General features: G+C 42.8%; 1 protein-coding gene across 3 annotated transcripts in view; it reads left to right on the top strand.

Annotated features, from left to right (window-relative positions):
- The window catches only part of SGCD (sarcoglycan delta), a 514,319-nt gene that overhangs the window by 273,800 nt on the left and 227,583 nt on the right, over window positions 1–12,936 (top strand). The window lies entirely within an intron of this gene.

Below are 12,936 nucleotides of genomic sequence, written 5' to 3'. Positions count from 1 at the left end.
CCGCAATACTGTTACACAGCCACTACTTTGTACACAGTGCCACCTAATTCTGACTCTATACGCTGTGCAAATCAGCTTATTGGTGGGGATACCAGATGTCAAACCGCCATCAATATCTGATCTTGGAGAACACCATTAACTACAGATGCCTCCTCCATGATTGCAGATGTTCTTCTTGTAATTGAATGTATTAACATCCCACTTATTCTGCTTTCTTAGACCCAAGAATTTCTTAATGGGTTGTTCTTAGAATCCAAACACATCCTGAAGCACTTTATATATGAAAATAATCTTGCATATTTTGCAAAACCTGAAGATGGCTTCAGAAGATGCTGAGCCAACTGAAGTACTTCTGAACCTCATGGATTTTCTTGTTAGGGATATACTGCTGTCTTGTTGGGGTTGTCTTGCTAGATCTAATTGGCTGTGCTGTTGGGGTTGTGCAGCTGGACCCTACTGCTGTGTTCTTGTGGATTTCCAGTTAGACCTCATGGACTGTCTTATTAAGGTTGTGGTTCTGGAAATCATAAGTTGTTAAGGTTGTCCTCCTGGACCTCACAAGCTGTGCTATGTGGAATGTCCTTCTGGAAATTACATTGGAGCCAACAATTTGTTTCTAGATTTGTTTCACAATCTTGATAACACAAGGATATAACTAAATACAATGATAACACAATCTTGTGTCTACAATGATAACAACAAAGATTGCGATACAAATAGAAGACGGTTTCTGTATGGGTGAAGGATGGACTTCGGAGTCATCTTTTCTGGTAGGCACACAAAATGCTAGTTTGACAATGAAATTAGATATAGCCTTACACACTGGGATCTCCTTTCGAAATTTGATTTGTCTGATATATTGGCTTGTTGGGTTTTGCCCACCATAACACACTGTTTCTGACATTGGGGTTTCTCAGAATCCATCATCAGTCTCATCAGGGCAGTATTTAGGACTATACAGGTCAGTACCAACACAGCCATGATATGGGCAAAAATCTGCGTTATCTGATGATAATGGACACCTAGTTTTGTTGCTTGTTTGGCAAAAATCATGGCCTTCTGGGGATCCTTGAGAAACACCGTAATAGATAATATCTTGCCAGTATACATAGTTACATAGTAGATGAGGTTGGATGAAGACACCAGTCCATCAAGTCCAACCTACAGTACCCTATAGTATTGATCCAGACGAAGACAAAGAACCCCATGAGACTTATGCCAATTGCCCCATTTCGGGGGAAAATCCTTTCTGACTCCAATCTGTCAGTCAGTATAAAACCCTGGATCAACTTGTCTTTAACAAAATCTACAACCCATCATCCATAATATTGTTCTATTCGACGATTGTACTGGATTGATAAAATCGTATTGGATACGTCTTGTTTTTTTAAGATCTAATTGTAATGTTTTGTGCATTTTGCTATCTTCGTGGTGCGCAGAGCTATAGCTGAGCCTCCCGTAATGTGTTACTATGGCTTTTCTGCAGCTCACCTCTCTCATTAGTTCCCTTTTCCATGATTATTTGGGCTCGGCATGTGAGGTGGAATATCCTCCCCGGATTTTATTGCTGAAGTGTTAAAATATTCATGAGTCGCTCCAGCTCTACATGCTAATGCTTATACTGTTAACCTCTTCTTCTCCATGTATATGGTCAATAGGAGGAAGCATGCAACCTGAATGTTGGACATATTGGCCTTAAAGATCTTGTCCAGTCTTTTGCAAATGATTCCTTATGCGATTCCTTACTTTTCTCTTGTTTAAAGAGTTTTAATCAGAAGAATGGGGGGAATTCTATTTCCTGTTATGGTCTACTCCTGGTCTAGGGTACCATATTCCCCGCCTGGATGGAGCAGCAGGTGAGCATGCGCTCCATTCATTCTCGGTAGGACTGAAGAAGATTACAGTGCTGACTTATCTCCATAAAAGTCCCATAGAAGTGATTGGAGCAGTCACACATGTCTGAGAAGATGCTCCATCTCTGGATCAGCGGGGGTCCCAGAAGTTTGACGTCTATGATCAGCAAGTTACCCATCCTTACCAAAATACCCCTTTACGATTTCTGCTGTAAACTTGGAACTCTCAAGAGTTGAGGATCCGTATGAAAATAATCTTGTATAGCAGCCATGGCTTCACTATGAATGGAAGCATTGGCACTAGTGTGAACAGAGCCTGATGTGCCATTGGTCTGTGATACACATATGTACAATGAGCACATTGTCAGAGACATATTGTACATGAGTATGTGTGAGTTTAGCTGTAAAATGACGCTTAAGTGACATAATCCAGTCACACCTGACTGTCATGAATGGCAGCTACATACAGCAGTACCGTATAGGAAGAATGTTCCATCTGTTTGTTCTACTTCCATATGTCATTCCCACGGAATAACACAGCGCTATATAAATGACTGTTAATAATGGTAATCATCATTATAAGAGAAAGAACAGCATGTTGATACAGACTGTTGTGCCATCGGGAGAAATATTAACTCCGAAATAGACTATGCAAAGATCTGCAGCGTATCGCATAGAAATAAATGACACCGTACAAGCACATCTCCTAGACACTAATGGATGTCCTATTACATTGCATCTAGTGCATTGTGTGTCTTTGTATTGTATATATTATGTGACCTCCTGATATTAGTTTTACCAATTAGACTATTAGACTATGATCTTCTGGGAGAAAGAAATGTCTCCTAATGTGTTCACAGCACTTTACCGGAAGTATGCTTACTCCCACTGGGCAACTTTCCCAAGGATTATACATAGTCACAATCCACATTATATTATATACATACTGTAGGGAATTATCACAACTGGCTAGCCTTAAAGTCTACCTCCAATTATAAAATAACTTTCCATAAATGAATAGTACAGGAGAATATAAGAAACTTTGTAATATATCTTATTAAAGAAATCTGTTTCCTTCTCCAGTTATCAGGCTGTTCTCCTTCTCCTTATCTTCACTCTGTCTGTTTATTTGCATAGAATCCATCTGTGTATTCACCTCACACACAGAAGTCTATGGATGGGGAGGAGGCTGTAAATTGAGACTGTTATACCCCAAACCACCCACCCCACCCCCCCCATACCCACCACTCACCCACCCGAATCCAACTCTCCCCCCACAAACACACTTTACTAGCTTTGGCAATGCCAAATATCTATTCGGACGTGCCAATAAAGCTTTTTTGATTTGATTTGTCTTACCTTGAAATGTATCAGTGTTAATAGAGTTTTCCCTCACTCACAGAGTAGTAGAGTTTTGTAGCTACAGGTATTTGTTTATTTTCCAGCTGCCTTCTCCCCTCTCCATAGACTTCTTTTTTCGGGTCACCAACATAAACCTGAACGCTAGTGTGAACCTCAGATAAGAAAACTTCAGTTAACTTTGCTTAACAGTTACATGTTGACAGAAAACCCATTTGTTAATAAAATACTTATCTTTCCAGGGTCTAAGATAATCCGCCAGGTGTTTTTTCATAGTCCTCTCTATCAGGAGTTTGCTGCTTCTATTACCTAGACAATAAATGTGACTGCCTGCAGCAATACTCACTACAAATGGATAGTCAAAGAGGCAGAAGTGTATACGTGTATATTAGTTACCGGGAGGGGTGTGAAGGTATTACTATCCATGCTTATATCATTTACTAGGAGAGATTAGAAGATAGTACTATCTGTTCTTATTTTATTTACAGGGAAAGATTAGAAAATAGTGCTACATGTGCTTGCTCTATTTACAGGGAAAGATTAAACGATAGTACTATCTGTTCTTACATTATATACAGGGAGAGATGAGAAGATAAATAGTACTATCTGTGCTTATTGATGTTATTTACTGGAAGGGATGAGAAGATAAATAGTACTATCTGTGCTTACATTATTCACAGGTGGAGAGTATAAGTCAGTACTGTCTGTGCTTACTTTATTTGCAGGGGGAGATGAGAAGATAGTACTTTCTGTGCTTACATTATATTCAGGGAGAGATGGGAAGATAAATAGTACTATCTGTGCTTACTAATGTTATTTATTGGGTTGAGAAGATAAATAGTACCATCTGTGCTTACATTATTTACAGGTGGAGAGTATAAGTCAGTTCTGGGGGAGATGAGAAGATAGTATAACCTGTGCTTTTTTATTTACAGGAAAAGATTAGAAGGTAGTACTATCTGTGCTTGTTTTATTTACTGGGAAAATTAGAATATAGTACTACATTATTTAGAGCCAGGAGCATTAAGATAAATAGTACTCTTTCATCGTTTAAAGGGAGAGGTGAGAAGATAGATCATACTATCTGTGCTTAAATTATTTACAGGGAGAGATTATAAGATGGTACTATCTGTGCTTACATGACTTACATGCATAGATGACAAGATAAATAGTGCTATGCTTGCTTACTTTATTTACAGGGATGGATGAGAATATAGTACAATCTGTGCTTACTATATTTATGGGGAGAGAAGAAAAGAGAATATAGTACTATCTGTGCTTACTATATTTATAGGGAGAGAAGACAATATAGTACTATCTGTGCTTACTATATTTATGGGGAGAGAATAAAAGAGAATATAGTACTATCAGTGCTTACTATATTTATAGGGAGACGAGGCAATGTAGTACTATCTGTGCTTACTATATTTATAGGGAAAGAAGACAATATAGTACTATCTGTGCTTACTATATTTATAGGGAGAGAAGACAATATAGTACTATCTGTGCTTACTATATTTATAGAGAGACAAGACAATGTAGTACTATCTGTGATTACTATATTTATAGGGAGAGAAGACAATATAGTACTATCTGTGCTTACTATATTTATAGGGAGAGAAGACAATATAGTACTATCTGTGCTTACTATATTTATGGGGAGAGAAGAAAAGAGAATATAGTACTATCAGTGCTTACTGTATTTATAGGGAGACGAGGTAATGTAGTACTATCTGTGCTTACTATATTTATAGGGAGAGAAGACAATATAGTACTATCTGTGCTTACTATATTTATAGAGAGACAAGACAATATAGTACTATCTGTGATTACTATATTTATAGGGAGAGAAGACAATAGAGTACTATCTGTGCTTACTATATTTATAGGGAGAGAAGACAATATAGTACTATCTGTGCTTACTATATTTATAGGGAGAGAAGACAATATAGTACTATCTGTTCTTACTATATTTATAGGGAGAAAAGACAATATAGTACTATCTGTGCTTACTTTATTCACATAGAGAATTGAGAAGATAGTAATATCTACATTACTTAGCAACAGAGATGAAAATATAGATAGATTTATTTTATTAGAGAATGTGAGAAGATACAATTTACGCTTACCTCATTCACAGGGAGAGATATGAAGATAGTACTATTGGTTCTTAAATTGTTTAAGGGGACAAGTGTAGCCACTCGCTCGCTCAACGTCTGCATCCCCGTGTGGCCAGGACTTATGTCCCTCATATCTGGGGCGACAGTGGCGGCCCTCTTCATGACCCTACAGACATTGCCGAGGCCTTTCGCACTTATTACCAGTCCCTTTATAATTTGGCAGAATCAAGTGACACAGTAGACCCTGCGACAGCCCTATCTAATGTTCGTAACTATGTACGGAAGACAGCTCTCCCCACGATCTCCCCCACATATAGATTAGCCCTGGACGCTCCCTTCACTGAGGAGGAGCTGGCCCTTGCGATCCAATCTACCCCGACAGGCAAATCCCCTGGCCCTGACGGTTTTACGCCCCGCTTCTATAAGCTACATAAAGAACAGATATCTTCCCTCTTGCTCAGAACGTTTAATAGCCTGGGCAGGGATACCCCCTTCGCATCTCAATCTCTCGCTGCGCTGATCACTGTGATCCCCAAACCTGGCAGGGACCCTACCTGTTGCGCCAATTTCCGCCCCATCTCTCTTTTAAATGTGGACATTAAGCTCTACGCTAAGATGTTAGCTAACCGTCTCTCCCCTCTCATGCCCCTTCTCATCCACACCGATCAAGTCGGGTTTATTCCCGGCCGGGAAGCCCGCGATAATCTGAATAAGACACTTCTGGTTATGGATGCCGCCCGTTCGCGTACCTTCCCTCTCTGTCTCTTATCGATCGATGCAGAAAAAGCCTTTGATCGAGTCCACTGGGGCTTTTTGCGCGCCCCCTGGAACAGGTGGGAGTAGGCCCGATCTTCCTTCATAGGGTTTTGTCGCTTTATGGGACCCCCTCTGCCAGTGTCCGTGTGAACGGCATTATTTCCGACCCTTTTCTGGTCCGTAATGGTACTAGACAAGGATGCCCCCTATCCCCCCTTCTTTACGCCCTTGTTATGGAACACTTGGCGGTAGCTCTCCGAAGCCGCTCCGATGTAGTTGGGTGCCCAGTCGGTGCCTCTCAGGTCAAAACTGCCCTCTACGCCGACGACCTCCTGCTCTACGTGGCCCAACCCCGCCTTTCCTTCCCGGCCATTTTAGACGAATTCCAACGTTTCGGTGCAGTGTCCAATTTCAAAGTTAACCTGACGAAGAGCAAGGCTTTGAATATTTCTTTACCACCAGCGGAAGTTGCCCATCTGTCTAACCTGTTCCCTTTTCGTTGGCAATCCCGTTCCATTAAGTACCTGGGGATCCAGATTTCCTCTATCCCCAAGGACCTGGTAGATCTTAATTACTCTCCCCTTCTGGCAAAAACGTCCTCTGACCTGCATTCCTATGGCTCACTAGGGCTCTCATGGTTTGGGCGTATCAACGTTCTAAAGATGGATATTGTCCCCAGATTTCTGTACCTATTCCAAGCCCTCCCAATCCCCGTCCCTAGACGTTTCTTTTCTGCCCTTAAGACTCTCTTTGGCCGGTTTGTTTGGGGCCCCTCTCGTAGCAGGATCCACTTCCGCACTCTCATCAGACGCAAGACTGAGGGCGGCGCTGGCCTCCCAGATCCCCTCCTATACTATCGTTCCGCGGTTCTTCTGCGTTTGCTAGATTGGCGGTATAGATTTAGTGATAAACAGTGGGTCTCTATAGAGGCGGAACTCACCTCTGCTTATCTTCCTTCCCTCCCCTGGATTCCCTCCCATTTCCGTCCCGCCACGGCTCGCTCATCTTCGTTAGCCTCACACTTTCTCTCGGTTTGGGATGGCCTCTGCAAGTCTGCTGGTTTGGCTAGGGTCCCTGGACCCCTTAGCCCTCTATTTAGGAATCCCATGTTCCCTCCGGGTCTCACAGCCCGACGCTTCCTGGGCTGGTCTGCCCCCGATGATGTTCGTCTCGGTTCCATTTTGGGCTCATCTCCCTCTCTCCCTACCCTCAGTCACCTCCAGGTCGCCTGCCCGGACTCCGCTCTTTCTTGGCTGGAGTACCACCAGCTGGTTGCCTTTTGGCGCAAGTTTTCGTTACAGCTCTGCCTCTCCTCTTCCCCCACGGATTTGGAAAGCCTGCTAGCACAGGTTGAGACCCCTCCTCGTGCTCTCTCCCTCCTTTATAGCTGCCTCCTGAAAACCATCACTCCTGGGCCTCCGCCCTATACTAGGTCTTGGGAGTCTGATTTAGGCGTCCGCCTCTCTGCTGCTGATTGGGACCGATGCTTCCTCCTATGCCACAAATTACCTTTACCCTGTAGTGCACAGGAGAAGAATTACAAGCTCCTGACCCGATGGTATCGATGTCCGACCCTCCTTCACAAAATTTACCCTGCGGTTTCTGATCTATGTTGGCGCTGTGGGGCTGCAGAGGGTACCTTTTTCCACGTGTGGTGGGACTGCAGTGGGATCCAACCTTTTTGGTCTGCGGTGTTCTCTCTATATAATAAGGTCTCTGGCCGCACCCTGGCACCATCCCCCCAGGTAGCACTTCTCTCACTCATTCCAGGTAAATTATCCAAGGTGAAAGGCGATATCCTGCGACACTTCCTCACGGCCGCCAGGACGGTCATCCCACGCCACTGGCGCAGTCCTGTCCCTTCCTCCCTTACGGAATGGCTCCAGGAATTTCTCTTTATCCGTAGAATGGAATATCTGGTTGCGATGGACTCTCCTGATTCCTCTAAGTTCGAAACCCTCTGGCGGCCGTGGGTGGTGTTTCAAGAGACCTCGGAGTTTGCATCCGTTTTTAGTTGAGCCCCGGGAAGGCCGGAGCGTATCCTTTTTTGTCCTGCCTCCTCAGTGATCTCTTTCCTCTCCCCCTTGTCTCCTGTCAGTTGTGTCCTTTCCTCCCTGTTTCTTATGTTGTCTGTCCCCCCCCTCCGGTTCGCCAGGGGTTGTTACCCTGCTTCTGTTAAACTGTTATTTTGGTTCCCAGTATCTGTTTTTGTAGTGAGGGGGCCTTCCCCCTGGTACTTTCCCTATTTCTGGCCCTGTGTGGCCGCCAAGCGGGACCTTGGGCGCTTGGCCCTTTTTCTTTGTGTGATATTCTTGTTTTGTTTTTGACAAAAAATTTAATAAAAGTTGATTACACCTTAAATTGTTTAAGGGGGGAGTTGTCTATTTACATTTATAACATTTGAGGTTATTCCATAACTTGACTATTCGAACTGTAAAAAACCCTTCCTGTGTTAAATTCTGAAATGCCTTTCCGCTAAACGTAAAGGATGTCCCCTGGTCATTTGTACAATTCTTGGAATAATTTCTGTGCCTATTAATACACAGTAATAAGATCACTTCCAAGGCTTTATTCACATGATCAGAATTCACAGCTGAGTACTGTCCGCGATTCGTGAAAGAGTAGAGTAGTAGAGCTTCTTTTTTGACAGATCAGAAGCACGAGCACGTGATACAACATGGAATGCCTACTCAGCTAATAAAAACACTACTGAGAATTTTCACAGTTGTGTGAATATAGCCTAAGATACCATTATTTCCAATCTGGAAAATAAAAAATATTTTTTCTAGCACCATCCTATGTGTTAAACTACTACCTTTCTGTGAATCGTTTCCTACACTTTTTTTTAAAGAGGGCCTTTGACAACCTGCACCAATTTGAGCTCTTTTCATTCTTTTATAGGCTCCACTTCATTGATTCTGGTACAGTTGAATTTTTTTCTCTAGCACCCACCGTTCTCACGCAATCAGTGCTCTTAGTTTTGTTGCCTGATATGCTAACTAAACTCTCTATGGGGGAAGGGGGGTGTCAGGCAGGAGCTGGTAAAAAGATGTGATTCTGAGTTCTGACATTGTCTGCACCCCTGCTTGATGCCACCCACGTGTCATTAGAAAGTCTAGTTAACTTATCAGGCGCCAAAACTAACTGCACTGATTGCTCAGGAATGGCGGGGGCTAGAAAAAAATTCCAACTGCACTGAAATTCATGAAGCAGCACCTATTAGAGGATGAAAAGAACTTGAGTTGGTAAAGGTGGTGAAATGTCCTCTTTAAATGTAGAGCCCAAGAGGACCAATAGTACCCTGGATCATTGCCTGCTTTATTATTGCGTTACTCTCTCCCCCAATCCTGTTTTTACTGGTTATGGAATAAAGGACTTACTTGTCCTTTATTCTAATACTAACAATGGCCAACTGGCACAGTGGCATAAAGGGCCCTGCCCGCTAGGGCTTACAATCTATGAGGGAAGAGGGCTAGCGACAAAAGGTGAGGGGAGAGGCTGTTTAGATGGTGGTGTGGTGATAGTGTTATTGGGGGTTGTAGGCCTTCTTGAGTAGGTGAGTCTTCAGGGCCTTCTTGAAACCTGTGATTGTGGGGGTCAGTCTTATGTGTCGTGGTAAGGAGTTACAGAGTATGGGGGATGCACGGGAGAAATCTTGGAGATGGTTGTGTGAGGAGCGGATGAGAGCAGAGCGGAGTAGGAGGTCGTTGGAGGATCTGAGGTTACGTGTGGGCAGTTAGTGGGAGATTAGTTCAGAGATATATGGAGGGGACAGGTTGTGAATGGCTTTGCATGTTAGCGTTAGTAGCTTGAACTCGATTCGCTGGGCTATGGGTAGCCAGTGAAGGGATTGGCAGAGGGGAGCAGCCGATGACGAACAGAGGGCGAGGTGAATTAAGTAAGCAGCACAGTTTAAGGTGGACTGGTGGGGAGGGGGGTCGAGGTTGTTTATTGGGAGTCCGTGGAGAAGAGTGTTACAGTAATCTAAGCAGGAGATTATGAGGGCCTGGACGAGTGTCTTACCAAGTGTACTTATAAGTGTACTTATGCTATTATAGACTTCAGTAGTACCAGGTTTTCTTTTTCTCATTTTTTGCAATGAATAGCTCAACACTTGCTCATTGGACATTACTGGGTCGAGGGGGCACTAAGTGGACCATTTACTGGGGGTACTAGGTGGACCGTTATACTGGGGGAGGGAGCACTGAGGGGACCATTATACTAGGGTAGGGGGAACTTGATTGGGCCATTATATTATACTAGGTATGGGGACACTTAGTGGACCATATTATACTGGGCTTGGGGGCACCATAGGGACCATTATACTGTGTGGGGACACTAAGGGCACCATTATACATACTGTATATTATATAGTGATAGATACTTTGGGTTTAGTCAGTTGGGACTTTTTTTTACTAGGGTGTACTTCGCTCAAAAAAGTTGAGAAACACCGGCCTATAATACAATATATTGAATGAATAGGATGAGTCTGGAATATTTGAATAGTCCTTTCCCTCCACATTACAGCAATAAACAGGGTTCTGCCTCCGTCCTCTCCGCGGTTTATTGTGTCATGTGCGAATTTAAATATCTCCCTGTGTTCTCGGCTTCCATTATTTTGCTCCTCGCCGCAGCTCTGTAGACTTGAGTGACAGACATTGGAAGTAAGTGACAGCTGAGAAGGGTGCAGGGGAAATGTGAACTTATCACAACAGCATGAATATACTCATAAGCATATTTAAGAAATGCTGTCAGTCAATTAACCTAATAATTTATACTCCGGCTTAATAGGCAAATAAATAATTTATGCTATTGCTTTTTGTAAATTCGGCTTTTCGAATATAAATTTACATAATTAAAAGTAATGTTTCAGCCGAATTATTTCTTCTTTTGCCAATGTGATCTAAATCAAGTAATTAAACCGCATGTTTTCCGCATCAAATGAAGTGCCCATGTATTATGAGACCATAATAATTATTTGCCCTCCCTGGGGGGGGGGGGTGCGAAATTACTGCAAGGATTCAGTGAGAAATGAATCAATGGAATGAATTATCAGCAGGTAGGATCCCGCGATTGTCCCTGGATGAACCCTATGCCGGTTTTATTTCTTATGCTGAACAGAAACTCTGTGTCCTCTATTTGCCAAAAAGAGAAAATTGCTAAATTGTATAGTTAAATCTGTTGTGTCCTTGTGTCTTGTTATAGAGGTCCTTAGAGATACCGTACTATTCTCTACTTCAGTATTAAATGTTACTATAATATACAGATATGTTCCTTCTTACCTTTCCCCTTAGCTTAAGATATCCTAAAATAAGTGGGGTGAGATGACCAAACCAACCTTGGAAAAAACTTTTTGGCTATCTCACACCACCTAGCATAATTCATGTTGGACATCTCATCCCACTTATCTCAGCATATCTGAATTCCAGAGGAAAGGTAACAAAAGATGTATCTGTAGTATCAGAATAACAACTATAGTATAGAATAGGTAATAGAGGGGTTTGTGGACCCGCTGGGACAGATTTATTAAAGAGGACCTTTCATGTCTTCAGGCACATGCGGTTTTATATACCGCTAAAAAACCCGACAGTGCGCTGAATTCAGTGCACTGTCGCCTTTCTATCAATATATAAAATCACGTGTGCCTGAGGACATGAAAGGTCCCCTTAGGACATCATACCCCTGGCTTAATATAGGCGCCATCTAGTGCAAGGCACAAGAGATTTCTGCGTAATGCAGTGCTGTGTGGACCCATTGGAGCAGATCTATTATGACTGGTGTATCATACATCAGTCTTAGCAAAGGCCCTGGCTGGTGCAGGGAACAAGAGATTTATGAAGAGGCCCTGGCCTCTTCAGAAATCAGCCGGACATCCCAGCACCAGATTAGAAATCTACGACAGTTAGGAACTGGCATAGATTTCCATTATAACTCAGAAAACTAGTTGTCAGAATCTGCCTGCAAAAAAACGCTGTGTGAACTAACCCTAAGGCTGGTCTTACACGACCTTAGTGGTTTTTGCGGTCTGCAATTTGCGGATCCGCAACACAAATTTCCCTCTAAAAACTCATTCCGCAGATATCCGTGCCCAACCGCAAAGTGCATCTGCAACGTTCCATGTGTATCAGTATTACGCGGATCTGCAAAAAACAAAACACACCACAAAGCACATATGTTGACATCCACAATTATGTATACACACTGAACATGTGTTGTGTGTATCCGCAAAAATGCATGCGCCCATAGACTTCTATTGGACCTTCCGTGCTGTGCCGTGAAAGCACGTCTATTACGGACATGCGGTATACTGGCTGGAGCACGGTTGCGGTGCGCCACACCACTGACAAAATCTACGGTCGTGTAAGAGGCCTCATTGAAAACTATGGGACTGTAAATGGTCCGCAATTTTAAACCCGCAATTGCGGACCATTTGCGGTGTAAAACTACGGTCGTGTAAGACCAGCCTTAGAGTCAAAATCACTGAGCATTCCTGTGGGGGAACATACCTCTTATATCCATGGATCACTGGGGATTGATTATTGACACACTTTACTTTCCGGAAACCTTTTCTCACTGGGCCGGATTAGATCAAAGGCTGCAGTACCTTTATTTACCACCAGGCAGAGTGAGGAGGACATGATCAGGGGATGATGGGAATAATATTGAGCCTCATTATGATTTTTGCTTCGGGACCATGTTCTCTGTATATATCTATTTGAGTATAATATTCACAGTTTTCTTGCTAAGTAAAAGGTAATAAAAAAAATCTTCACATTTCATTTACAGGGTTAATTTAAAGAACCCGACAACTGACGTAAAGGGTTCATATAAGTGGATTGTGAATGTTT

This window comes from Leptodactylus fuscus, chromosome 5 (genome assembly GCF_031893055.1).
Source record: "Leptodactylus fuscus isolate aLepFus1 chromosome 5, aLepFus1.hap2, whole genome shotgun sequence".
NCBI classification, from domain to species: domain Eukaryota; kingdom Metazoa; phylum Chordata; class Amphibia; order Anura; family Leptodactylidae; genus Leptodactylus; species Leptodactylus fuscus.
The sequence above is the reverse complement of the archived record's forward strand: the minus strand, read 5'-3'. Positions and strand labels throughout refer to the sequence as shown.